At 42.4% G+C, this 14,360-nt stretch overlaps 3 non-coding genes across 3 annotated transcripts; all 3 read right to left on the bottom strand.

The window, feature by feature from the left end:
* Positions 1-3,292: 3,292 nt before the first annotated feature.
* TRNAG-CCC lies at positions 3,293-3,363 on the bottom strand. The gene has a single exon. It is a non-coding gene; the product is annotated as a tRNA-Gly (tRNA).
* Positions 3,364-12,051: 8,688 nt separating this feature from the next.
* TRNAG-CCC lies at positions 12,052-12,122 on the bottom strand. The gene has a single exon. It is a non-coding gene; the product is annotated as a tRNA-Gly (tRNA).
* A 312-nt stretch (positions 12,123-12,434) lies between these two features.
* Positions 12,435-12,507, bottom strand: TRNAT-UGU. The gene has a single exon. It is a non-coding gene; the product is annotated as a tRNA-Thr (tRNA).
* Positions 12,508-14,360: the final 1,853 nt, after the last annotated feature.

The raw sequence follows: 14,360 nt of genomic DNA, 5'->3' as shown, positions 1-14,360 counted from the left end.
GGAGTCAGCCACTGAACCACCTGTGTGTTCAGGGCGGACAGGAGTGCTGGTCCGGTGTGACTCTCTGCTTTCAGGCAAGTCAACTCCAAGACGGCGTGACACTGTCGTATCCGTGATGTGGAATAGCCCCTGGGGAGCTGGGGGGGTGCAGTTGATGTGGAGCAAGACGCAGCAGCAGAAGAGGACTCAGCCGAGGAGGTTATCAAAGAGGATGGAGTAGGAGGAGTAGAGGAGGTGGCAGCAGACCTGCCTGCAAGTCGTGGCAGTGTCACCAACTCCTCTGCAGAGCCACGCATTACATGCTTGTCAGCTGTCAGCAGGTTTACCCAATGCGCAGTGTAGGTGATATACCTGCCCTGACCGTGCTTTGCAGACCAGGTATCAGTGGTCAGATAGACCCTTGCCCCAACACTGTGTGCCAGGGATGCCATGACTTCCTTTTGCACAATAGAGTACAGGTTGGGGATTGCCTTTTGTGAAAAGAAATTTTGGCCGGGTACCTTCGACTGCGGTGTCCCAATAGCTACAAATTTTTTGAAGGCCTCAGACTCCACCAGCTTGTATTGTAAAAGCTGGCGGGCTAAGAGTTCCGACAAGCCAGCTGTCAGACGCCGGGCAAGGGGTGACTCTGTGACATTGGCTTCTTACGCTCAAACATGTCCTTGACAGACACCTGACTGTGGGGAGATGAGCAGGAACTGCTCAAGGTGAGAGACGGAGTGGAGGTTGGTTGAGAGGGGGCAAGGAGGACAGCAGTGGTTGACATGACTGAAGATGCTGCACCAGGAGGAGGATGGTGGCTTTGAGCTTGTGTGCTGCTTGTACTCTTCATCATGTGTTGATCCCATAAACGTTTGTGATGTGCAATCATGTGCCTTCGCAAAGCAGTTGTACCTAGGTGGGTGTTGGATTTCCCACGACTCAGTTTCTTTTGGCACAGGTTGCAAATGGCATCACTGTTATCAGAGGCAGACACACAAAAAAAATGCCACACTGCTGAGCTTTGCAATGCCGGCATTCTGGTGGTGGCAACAGCATGCGTTCATTGGCGTGCTGTCTGGCTGACCCCGGATGCCGATACATGCTGTCTGACTGTGCCACTAGCTCTTTGCGACGACCTCCCCCTGCTTCCAACTCGTCTCCTCCTCCTCTCTGTCTCCCCATCTGAACTTTCCCCCTCTTCTTCTTCTCTTCGAGCGGGCACCCACGTGACATCCCCGGACACATCGTCATCATCAATCGCTTCACTTGTATCTGACAACTCAGCAAAGGAATCAGCAGCGGGTACATCATCATCACACCATACGTCAATGTGTGTAATGCTGCCTGACTGAGTCATATCCCTTTTATCTACAACCTCTGGCAATAATGGTTGCGCATCACTCATTTCTTCCAACTGATGTGTAAATAACTCCTCTGACAGATCAAGTGAAGCAGCTGTGATGCTAGTGTAGGTGGTGGCGGCATGCGGGCGAGTGGTAACTTGAGAGGTGCCCGAAGCTGAGCTGGAGGAGGATGGTGTGTCAAGGTTATGAGCGGAAGCTGTAGAAGATTGGGTGTCCTGTGTTAGCCAGTCAACTATGTCCTCAGAACTTTTGCAGTTCAGGGTACGTGGCCTCTGAACACTGGGTATTATTCTAGGGCCAAAGGGAATCACAGCACCACGACCACGACAGCCCCTGCGGGATGGCCTGCCTCTGCCAGTCATTTTTTCTTATTTGTTTAGTTGTACTATGCGTGCAAGCTACTGTGACACCAGATATGAGTGACACTGTGCACTGGCAGAAGTTGGCAGAGTAGATGCTGTAGGCCTGACACACGCCTGCAGACAATTAACTGCTATTCTATTGCAGTCAAAATTTTGTTTTTTCTTTTTAAATTTAATATACTATGCCACCAGATATATGAGTGGTGGCACTGGGCAAGTGGGCACAGTTCACACTATGAGCCTGACACACGCTGGCAACTGACTACTATTCTATTGCAGTACATTTTTTGGGGTTTTTAAATGTTATGTACTGTGCCACCAAGACAGATGAGTGGTGGGTGGCACTGGGCACAGTGTACGCTGTACCCTGACACACGCTGGCAGCCAGGCAACTGACTACAATTATATTGCAGTAATAAAAAAAAATGTAAATGTTATCGACTGTGCCACCAAGATAGATGGGTGGTGGATGGCACTGGGCACAGTGTACGCTGTACCCTGACACACGCTGGCAGACAGGCAACTGACTACAATTATATTGCAGTAATAAATTTTATTTTTTTTAAATGTTATCGACTGTGCCACCAAGATAGATGGGTGGTGGGTGGCACTGGGCACAGTGTACGCTGTACCCTGACACACGCTGGCAGACAGGCAACTGACTACAATTATTTTGCAGTAATAATTTTTTTTTTTTTATGTTATCGACTGTGCCACCAAGATAGATGGGTGGTGGGTGGCACTGGGCACAGTGTACCCTGACACACGCTGGCAGACAGGCAACTGACTACAATTATATTGCAGTAATAATTTTTTTTTTTTTTTAAATGTTATCTACTGTGCCACCAAGATAGATGAGTGGTGGATGGCACTGAGCACAGTGTACGCTGTGATCCTGACACACACAAGCTGCCTTCCTAGCAGGCAACTGCAATTAGATTACAGAGAAAAAAAAGCAGACTGATATACCAGCCCTAAAAAGGGCTTTTTGGAGTTACTAGCCCTAAAAAGGGCTTTTTGGGGTTACTAGCCTTAAAAGGGGCTTTTTGGGGTGCTGTCCTTACAGCAGAGATCAGATGAGTCGTTCAGGACACTGAAAACACTACTCTAGCTATTCTTTCCCTATCAATTCAGCAGCAGCAACACTATCCCTCCTCTCACTAAGAATGCAGGTTCCGAATGAATCTAAAATAGTTGCTGCCCTAGAGGTGGGAGGGTCAGGGAGGGAGGGTATGCTGCTGATTGGCTGGAATGTGTCTGCTGACTGTGAGATAGAGGGTCAAAGTTTGCTCAATGATAAATAATAGGAGGCGGATTGAACAGCGCATATGTTTGCGCGCATCAGCAAACGCGCAAAAATCGCCGCAAATTATTCGCCGGCGAACAGTTCTGTACATCTCTACTCTTCCTTCTTCTGCCTAAAGTGGCAGTCTGTGGATGAAGCCTTGAATTGAGGGGGAAGCCCCACTCAAGGTAGCATTTTTCCTTTTCCTGGAATTTAGCTTAAAAAGTACAAGGGAAATAAAAAAGAGATAAAGTACCTAAACAATAAAAGAGTACCAACTAGAAAATAAAAAGTATACTTGCGCCAGCCGGGACTCGAACCCGGGTCGCAAGAATGGGAATCTTGCATGATACCCCTACACTACTGGCGCTGTTAATCTCAGATTTGGTGCAGAAAAAAGACTGTTTTATCAGGCAAATTTTCTCCATAAGTAATGCTTGATTTTATTTTGTACTTAGTAATGCTTTATTAATAAAAAAAAAAAACATTAATGGTTTTTGTTTTTTTATATATATATATATATATATATATATATATATATATATATATATATATATATATATATATATATATATATATATATATATATATATATATATATATATATATATATATATATATTACATTTCCTTTGTTTCCCCCCCCCCCCGGGGGTCTTTTTTGTATTGCATTGTAATCTGCCAATGGACACCGCACCTTAACCACTTAAGACCCGGACCAAAATGCAGCTAAAGGACCTTGCCCCTTTTTGCGATTCGGCACTGCGTCGCTTTAACTGACAATTGCGCAGTCGTGCGTCGTGGCTCCCAAACAAAATTGGCGTCCTTTTTTTCCCACAAATACTGCTTTCTTTTGGTGGTATTTGATCACCTCTGCGGTTTTTATTTTTTGCGCTATAAACAAAAATAGAGCGAAATTTTGAAAAAAAATGCAATATTTTTTACTTTTTGCTATAATAAATATCCCCCAAAAGTATATAAAAAAAAATTTCCTCAGTTTAGGCCGATACATATTCTTCTACCTATTTTTGGTAAAAAAAAATCGCAATAAGCGTTTATCGGTTGGTTTGCGCAAAATTTATAGTGTTTACAAAATAGGGGATAGTTTTATTGCATTTTTATAAATTTTTATTTTTTTATACTAATGGTGGCGATCAGCGATTTTTTTCGTGCCTGCGACATTATGGCGGACACTTCGGACAATTTTGACACATTTTTGGGACCATTGTCATTTTCACAGCAAAAAATGCATTTAAAATGCATTGTTTATTGTGAAAATGGCAATTGCAGTTTGGGCGCTGTTGGGTTTATGTGTGACCTGAAGTGTGTTTACAACTGTAGGGGGGGTGTGGTTGTAGGTGTGATGTCATCGTTTGTGTCCCCCTATAAAAGGGATGACACGATTGACGCTGCCGCCACAGTGAAGAACGGGGAAGCCGTGTTTACACACGGCTTTCCCCATTCTTCAGCTCCGGGGACCAATCGCGGGACTCCATCGGTGATCGGGTCCCGCGATCCCGGAGCTTCCGCGACCCACGGCTGGGTATTACTACAGGACGTACATGTGCCCAGCCGTGCCATTCTGCCGATGTATATGTGCAGGAGGCGGTCCTTAAGTGGTTAACTGGTGAGTCCGCAACTAACGGGTTGCTGTGACAGGAAGAACATCCTGCACAGTTAATTAATATAGTGAGCATAGGACCTGCTCCCCTCTTTTTTCATATATATATAAATACAGTATCTCACAAAAGTGAGTACACCCCTCACGTTTTTGTAAATACTTTTTTATATCTTTTCATGTGACGACACTGAAGAAGTTTCACTTTGCTACAATGTAAAGTAGTGAGTGTACAGCTTGTATAACAGTGTAAATTTGCTGTCGCCTCAAAATAACTCAACACACAGCCATTAATGTCTAAACCGCTGGCAACAAAAGTGAGTACACACCTAAGTAAAAATGTCCAAATTGGGCACAAAGTGTCAATATTTTGTGTGGCCACCATTATTTTCCAGCACTGCCTTAAAGTGAATGTAAACCCACTCTCATGCTTTCTAAACTACTGCCATAGTGGTGGTCTATAAGGATATACATGCCTCCTGCATGTATCCTTACCTGTCAAATGTCTCCCCTCTGTCTGTTATGATACCTGAAAAACTGCAGATTCTGTGGGTGGATCTGTTGTCTGGAGCTCGGTGGGTGGAGTCGTGATGTCAGACTCCCCGCCCACCTCAACACTCCCCTTGTCAACATGCATTTTTTCCTGTGTTTTCCTTACACTGAATTCTGCTATGATCACTAACATCCAGTCAAAACCCAGAGAAGTAACCACATGACTTCAGAAAAGGAGTAGGGTGGGAATTAAAAAATAATGCCTGTCTCAGGCTAGTGCTTGAGATATGTAAATAACCTGTCATTCACAGCAAGGGGGAGGAATGGACAAAAGTTTTCTCCGGTTTGTCAGTTTATCTCACTGAAAAAAGAAAAGAGGATTGCTCAGAGCTGGATTAACTCTTTGTGGCAAGACTGGACACAGATGATAGGAAATCGTACACTATACATTGTGACATAAAAAATAAAAAAAAATTTGGGTTTACATCCACTTTAACCCTCTTGGGCATGGAGTTCACCAGAGCTTCACAGGTTGCCAATGTAGTCCTCTTCCACTCCTCCATGATGACATCACAGAGCTGGTGGATGTTAGAGACCTTGCGCTCCTCCACCTTCCATTTGAGGATGCCCCACAGGTGCTCAATAGGGTTTAGATCCGGAGACATTCTTGGCCAGTCCATCCCCTTTACCCTCAGCTTCTTTAGCAAGGTAGTGGTCGTCTTGGAGGTGTGTGTTTGGGGTCATCATCATGTTGGAATACTGCCCGGTGGCCCAGTCTCCAAAGGAAGGGGATCATACTCTCCTTCAGTATGTCAGAGTACATGTTGGCATTCATGGTTTCCTCAATGAACTGTAGCTCCCCAGTGCCCGCAGCACTCATGTAGCCCCAGAGCACAAAACTCCCACCATCATGCTTGACTATAGGCAAGACACACTTGTCTTTGTACTCCTCACCTGATTGCCGCCACACCCACTTGACACCAGATGAACCAAATACATTTATCATCTCATCAGACATGGTTCAGTAATCCATGTCCTTAGTCTGCTTGTCTTCAGCAAACTGTTTGCAGGTGTTCTTGTGCATCATCTTTAGAAGAGGCTTCTGGGACAACAGCCATGCAGACCATGCAGGAGGGAAAATCGCTATATTGGGCCCAATTTGGACATTTTCTCTTAGGGATGTACTCACTTTTGTTGCCAGCGGTTTAGACATTAATGGCTGTGTGTTGAGTTATTTTGAGGGGACATCAAATGTACACTGTTATACAAGCTGTACACTCACTACTTTACATTGTAGCAACGTGTCACTCCTTCATTGTTGTCACAAAAAGATATAATAAAATGTTTACAAAAATGCGAGGGGTGTACTTACTTTTGTGAGATACTGTGTGTGTATATATATATATATATGTTTGATCCCGCATTGTTACCCTCTTTCGATCAATCTAAGCACCATGAGGATGGGACAAATACAATTATGTCAGGAGCTTGCAATCCGTTGGTCATGTATGTATTCTATCAAATCCGAACATGAGCAAACTCAGATTGTTGCACAGTATACCCTGTGATCTTAGGCTGCATTCACACCTGCTTGTCACAACACTTTTTTTTTGCATGCTTCTCGAGCTAAACAGCATCGGGCAGTGCATTCACCTGAATATAAAGAAAATTTGAAAGAAAAATTTAACAAACTCACGCTATGGTGATGTGTCCAAACAATAAATGAATAATTAGAGCTGCTGCTAAAGTATAAGGTAAGTACCCCAAAGGCTTAGAAATTAAATTAGCGCTGCTCCTATCAAATACAATTATATATATATATATATATATATATATATATATATATATATATATATATATATATATATATATATAAACAGGGCTTTTTTTCAGGGGGAACTTGGGGGAACTCAGTTCCACCACCTCTGGCTCAGACCCTTTGGTGCCTGCTCACCACAATCACTTGTAAACACAGAAGTCTGGTTTCTGTGTTTACAAGTGACAGCTTTGTAACCCCCTAAACTCTGCACTCTGTATGTAATGCAATTCTGGTATTTAATGCCCCTTTTAGACCCTTCTACTGTTTGTGAAATCTGAACGGGTCATGGTTGAGTTCCTGCACCTATTTCCTGAGAAAAAAAGCTCTGTATATAAACAAACATGCTCAATGCCAGTATAGTGCAAAACAACTGCAATCAATAAAGTCCATAAAAAATAAAATATTGAGCCAATGACAAGTTAAAATATTCAGGTGACTTTCCGTGACAACTTCAAAATCAAAAATTCAGGTGACTGTCGCACGGACAGTCCCCTCCTGGGTCCCCACTCACCAGACGGTAATGGTATATGTGCCAGAATAGAGGTGGTGATGTCCGTCCACGGAATTTTTTGTAATTGGCCTTGGAATATAGGTGTCTGCTGGCTGGCCTTCTACCACTGGGTGTCATCAGAAGCTTCAGATGATGGCCAATGGGAGGGGCGAAATGCATTAAAGGGTCACTAAAGGAATTTTTTTTTTTAGCTAAATGGCTTCCTTTACCTTACTGCAGTCCTGGTTTCATGTCCTCATTGTTCGTTTTTGCTTTCATGTTGCTGTAAATCCTCTCTGTTCTGGACACTTCCTGGTTGCCTGTTTCCTGATAACCACAGTACTGGGAGATTTCTCACGGTGGTCACTAATCAAGGAGCTGTGTGTAAAACGAAACTGGATTGGTGCTGAGGAGTTTTAGACAAAGTATCACTGCTCTCTATTGGCTGACTGCCCTCTAGTGGCTCTCTGTACATCAGAGAACCAGCAAACAACAGCAAAAACGAAACTACACTGCAGGCACATTATATGATTATTTTTTTATCTATTTTTAATCATTTTTAAAAGGAATCAGTTAACTATTATGTCTCTATGTCCTGTAAACAGTCATTTCAGCTAAAAAAATGTTTTCCTTTAGTGACCCTTTAAGCTATCTGTGAAGGCTATGTGGATGTCAAGGCGGCAATCTCTGCATGATTTTATCTTTTAAGTAAGTGTAATGATTTAAACATTTTCTAAATAAATAACAGTATTACACTATGTTCTCTCCTCCGTTTTTGTTGGAATGATACCACTGTGGATTGTCGCTGATTGAGTGAGCCTGAGGGACCTTGATTATTGGGAGGAGGCCAGCAGACACCTATATTCCAAGGCCAATTACAACAAATTCCGTGGATGTACATCACCACCTCTATACAGGCACATATAGCATTTCCATCTGGTGAGTGGGGACCCAGGAGGGGAGCACAGACAGTCATCTGAATTTTTGATTTAGAAGTTGTCACGGAAAGACACCTGAATATTTGAACTTGTCACCGGCTCAATATTTCATTTTTTTTATGGACTTTATTGGTTGCAGTTATTTTGCTCATTTATCTGAATGGCTGCCTTTTTTTGGCAGTGAGCCTTAAAAAATGTGTTACAGCTACCAGAGGCGTAACTAGAACCTTCAGGGCCCCAGTGAAAGAAGCCATAAAGTGCCCCCCGACCCCGGCAGGGGGCCTTTCCACTAATCCCGGGGCCCTTTACTCCCATCACAAGGTCCTTTATTAAAGTGGTTGTAAACTCTTACAGACCACTTTCACCTACAGGTACAGTAAGCCTATATTAAAGGATCACTAAAGGATTTTTTTTTTTTAGCTAAATAGCTTCCTTTACCTTACTGCAGTACTGGTTTCATGTCCTCATTGTTCGTTTTTGCTTTGAAGTTGCTGTAATTCTGCTGTGATCTCCACACTTCCTGGTTGTCTGGCTCCTTATAACCACAGTACTGGGAGCTTTTCACGGTGGTCTAAGCTGTCATTACTGTGTGTCTAAAACTTAACAGAACCAATCAGATTTATTTTAAAAACAAAACACTGCCCTGGATTTGTTTGTTTTTGTTCTGTGTGTCTCTCTAGTTCACAGAAACATGAAACCAGTTTAAAAGTGAAACTAACCTGCAGGCACATTATAGGATTGATTTTTATCTATTTGTAATTATTTTTAAAAGGAATCAGTTAACTTTTATGTCTCTATACCCTGTAAACAGTCATTTCAGCAAAAAAAACCTTTAAGGTTTACCTGTAGGTGCTGGAAATATCTCATAAATCTATACGGTTTAGGAGATATTTACAATGTCCCCGAACGATGCTGTCTTCGTCGCATGCGCACTCTTGAAAGGGCACGCTTCAAGCTGGGGTCAAGCCGTCACTGGCGGCTCCTGCACACATGCACTGGAATGACATCACCTGACTCCGGCCAGTCACAGAGCCAGAGTTTGCGGCCCTGGAACCGCTGTGTGGTAGGATTCCCTACCCGGAAGCCGCGGTGAATTCCACGGCTAAACGCTATCTACGGCAAAGAAAAAAAAAAGGTCAGTGTCATTTTATATGAAGGACTGGGCTGGATTTAGTGTTAGAAATTTTTTATAGGGTGAACCTCCACTTTAAGGTCCTGCAGTGGGACCCTTTCACATGTTCTACAGTGGGTTCCCTTCCTGTCATCTTTTGGCCCCCACCATCTCATGGTGGTGGAACGCCAGGACCCTGGTAGTTCCGCCAATGATGTCAATAGTTTTTTATTCTTGTTATTTAATTGTTTTATAATTTTTTTATTTAAACATTTTTTTTTACAAATTGTCTTTTTTACAGGAGCACTGTTGGGGGGCTTTGGTAAAATATCTAGGGCCAGATTCACGTATCTGGGCGCATCTTTGTGCGGGCGTAGCGTATCCTATTTACGCTACGTTGCCGCAACTTAGACAGGCAAGTGCAGTATTCACAAAGCACTTGCTCCGTAAGTTGCGGCGGCGTAGCGTAAATGGGTAAATGGGCCGGCGTAAGCCCGCGTAATTCAAAGTAGGCTGGTAGGGGGCGTGTTATATGGAAATGAATCGTGACCCCACGTAAATGACGTGCCTAACGAACGGCGCATGCGCGCGCATTCTCAGTATCACGTAAAATTTTCTCCCTAAATTACGCCGGCTCAATGCTTAGTCGACGTGAACGTAACCTACGCCCATCCCCATTCACGTACGACTTACGCAAACGGCGTAAAATACGACGCTGTTCTGACATTTCCGACGTCCATACCTTAACATGACTTACCCCTGCTTTAAGAGGGGTAAAGTTACGCCGGTCGTACGCCTTACGTAAACAGCGTATATTAATACGCCGGGCGCAAGTACGTTCGTGAATCGGCGTATCTAGCTCATTTGCATATTCAACGCGGAAATATACGGAAGCGCCCCTAGCAGCCAGCGGAAATATGCACCCAAGATACAACGGCGTAGGAGACTTACGCCGCTCGTATCTTGACAACAGTGAGGCGTATCTGATTCTATGAATCAGTCGCATTGATACGACAGCGCACTTTCAGACTTACGACGGCGAACGTGGAGATACGCCGTCGTAAGTCCTTTGTGAATCTGGCCCCATGTGTCTAAATAGTCCCTTGGGACAGAGAAAGGAAATCTTTCAAAAGATATTGAAAGTAGATTGGTGGGCAGATGGGGAAGTGAACTTAATATTCAATATGCAAAATTTGGATCCATTCAATATCCAAATTCAAATTATCTAATTAATTTGGCACTTGAATTATTTTACTCATAGGCCTGAACCATAGCTCCCAACTGTCCCTGATTTTGAGGGACTGTCCCTGATTTGAAACAATGTCCCTCTGCCCCTCATTTTGATCTGATCTATATAGCTGTATACAAAATCTACCTTTTATCTATCAAAATGTGTTTTTCAGCGCTAAAGCTTCCATCTGATTTCTAAATTGCTGCATTTGTAAATTACAAAAGCCAATATAAAGGAATAGCAGTGGTAAAAAAGCACTTGTTTTACTGTACAATTTTCCATTAAGGGGGTGTGGCAAGGGTTCCTATGCCTGCATACTTTTGCTGATAGGTGTCCCTCATTCCCACAAAAAGTTGGAAGGTATGCCTGAACTACTATCGCATCATGTGGCGTTATCCAAATTAAATGAATGCAATAATTTTTATATAACTTTTTTTGGAATTGTCTCCATTCATTAATATGGGGTTTATTTACTAAACCTGGAGAAACCTGTCCATGCTAAGGACTGAATGTCTCTGCGAAACACCTGCACCTAAGATCGATCGATCACTCAGGGGAGGACCGCTGACTGTGTACAGGATTTGGTGAGGGGGGTTTGCCCAGGAACCTTTAATGCTTTTTATAGAATACCACATCCAAATATTGTCCACAGAGCTCCTACATTGCCAGTGAAGATAATAAAACGCAAAGCTTTTCCTCCAGGACATTACTGCGGTTGCTCCTTAAGGGGACACACCATGGGTATTGATATAATTTCACTGTGTGGGTACTGGAGGTATCGTAGGCCGGCCTGGGGTTCCCCTTTAGCCACAGTATCCCACACACACCAAAAGTTATTGGGGAGTCTATTTAATCTGTACATATTGTTACCTATTGCTTTTGTTTGCATAGTGTTCCTGACTGTTTTCTTTACTGTTTCAACCAAGTCCTAGGTACTTACACAGGTCCTGACTGACTAATGTTAACCTGAATTTTATTTTTCTTCATATAAACTACAAGAAGAACTGTGTTGTGTATTCCTGCTGAGTTATTCCATTAATCACATTGCTAGGTGTGCCAGAGGGGCTGGGACAGTTCATTGGGGTTGAAAGGCAGAATAACAGACTGAACAAACAAAAGCAGCTCCCTCGAGGGCTTGCTACAAAAGGTTTACAATTTTTTTTATATAATTTTTGTGAGGATATAGGCAACTCCAATGAGCAAACACAACTATTCTATAGAAAAAAATAAAAGGAATTCAGCAAACAAAAGGATTCAATTTTTTATATATAATTTTTGTGAAGATATAGGCAACTTCAATGAGAAAACACAACTGTTCTATAGTTAAAAAAAAAAAAAGAAAAGAAAGAAAATAGTCTCCTGCGCTAGCCAGGACTCGAACCCGGGTCGCAAGAATGGGAATCTTGCATGATACCCCTACACTACTAGCGCTGATATGTAAAAGCATCGAGCCACATGGTATTGTAGAATACACAAACAGTATGTCACTGTGATTTTGTACTCTGGCTTTAATTATACGATCCCTTATTTCTAATAAAAGCATTATGAATCTTTCATTGCTTTTCTATTCTACAAGATTTTCAGTCTCATTGCAGTTGTTGCTCAGCAGGTCTGTGAACCAAATCAAAGGAAGCTAATTCTGTAATTCGACTTGATATTCTTGTAAAATGATAAATATGTATTTATACCGGCATCGATGCATTGCATTGATAAATTGAAAGACTATCAGCAAAACAGTATAGCAGGCCCCAGCGAGATTTGAACTCGCGACCCCTGGTTTACAAGACCAGTGCTCTAACCCCTGAGCTATGGAGCCGTACGCTGCACAGCTGAGCTCCAGCTCAGCACACAACAATACTTTCGTTTTACAAAGGTTTCTGGTTTCATTTTCCTACAAAGAGACCCAAGGACTCCTCCTACTGGGAATTCCTAACTAGATTGCTTTATGGCTTGCAGGAAGGTTGCTGGGCTCACAGGGGAGAGTTAGAATACAACAATGGATTAACTATACAGCTTCTTTTTTTTTTTTATTGGACACACACTTCTGAGCTGATGGAAGGATGATAGCTCTTGGAACCTTTGCAGACTCTCTCCCACTTTGGATCTATGAGTCTATATTACATTTATGAGTTGTTTTTTGCTAACACTCTTCTACGGGGGTTGCTTTGCACACGTGGCACGTTTTTGACACTCTATTTATTTCAATGGGCTGCCAAATTGGTTGCAAAAGCATGCTTTCTTTTGGTGGTATTTAATCAAATATTTAATCAAATATGCGGTTTGAATTTTTTGTGCTATTAACCAAAAAAAGAGTGACAAAAAAAACCCACAATATATTTTTTTAGTTTCTGCTATAAAACACATCCAATTAAAGAAAATCGAGTTTCTTCATCAATTTACGCCACTATGTATTCTGCTACATATTTTTGGTATAGAAAAATCCCAATAAGCGTATATTGATTGGTTTGTGCAAAAGTTATAGCGTCTACAAACTATGGGATTTTTTATTTATTTTTATTTATTTTTACTAGTTGTGGGTATAGAATTGGGTATATTGTATTGTATGATATTTTTTTTTTTTATGGTTGAACTAGATGAACTTGTGTCTTTTTTAACCTGACTAACTATGCAACTATGACACCTAACTGACACTTTTTTGGGGACCAGTGACATTATTACATTGATCAGTGCTAAAAAATATGCACTGTTATTGTACTAATGACACTGGTAGGAAAGGGGTTAACATCAGGGGTGATCAAAGGTTTAAATGTGTCCCTAGGGGGTGCTTGCTAACTGTGTGGGGGATGCTCTGACTGGGTGAAGACAGAGATCCATGTTCCTGCTTAACAAGAACACAATATTTCTCCCATGTCAGAACGGCAATCTGCCTTGTTTACATAGGCAGATAGCCATTCTGCCTCCCGCAGGAACAATCGTCGGACCCACTGATTGGCTCTTCCTCCGTCCAATCAGCACGCAATCGCACTTCCAATGGCGCACACGACCCCTAGTGGCTATTGTACAAAATAACTTACAGGTACGTGATTTTGTGCAATAAAGCCGACCTGCCGCAGTACATGTATGTTAGGCGGTTGGCAAGTGGTTAAAGCGGTAGAAAACTACAACAAAAAAAATGCCCCCTGCAAAAAAATGCCCCCTGCAAAATAATAGCATAATGTGCTAGTATGCATCACACACTAGCACATAATAAAAGACTTACCTTAGAACTAATAGGCGTCGATCTGAGTAATGTTGTTTTTTTTTATTCTTTTTTATTTAGAAATTTGCTCTTATGGTACACTCTGTGCTTTCAGTCATAAACAAAAAATATACATTAAATAACATTTAGTTATATTTCCATAAGACATTATTTTTATCGTCAACCGTGTAACCTTTTGTGTATTATTTCTATTTTTATTTTTCCTTCTTCCCTTCCCTTTCCCCCCCCCCATCACCTTATTTGTACCCTATTGTGTGTAAGTAAAATTTTTCTTCTACCCCCGGCTTCTCTAGGGTCTAGTGCGTGTCTTTTCTCCTTTAAATTATGCTTTTTTACTCCTTTCCACCCCCCCCCCTATACCCCGCTAGGCTCCCTATCTCCGGAGTCTACCCAGAGTGGCGCGAGACTGGCATCCTCCAGCCATGGTTGCTTGTTTACCCACTACAACT

Source organism: Rana temporaria, chromosome 8 (genome assembly GCF_905171775.1).
Source record: "Rana temporaria chromosome 8, aRanTem1.1, whole genome shotgun sequence".
NCBI lineage: Eukaryota > Metazoa > Chordata > Amphibia > Anura > Ranidae > Rana > Rana temporaria.
The sequence above is the reverse complement of the archived record's forward strand: the minus strand, read 5'-3'. Positions and strand labels throughout refer to the sequence as shown.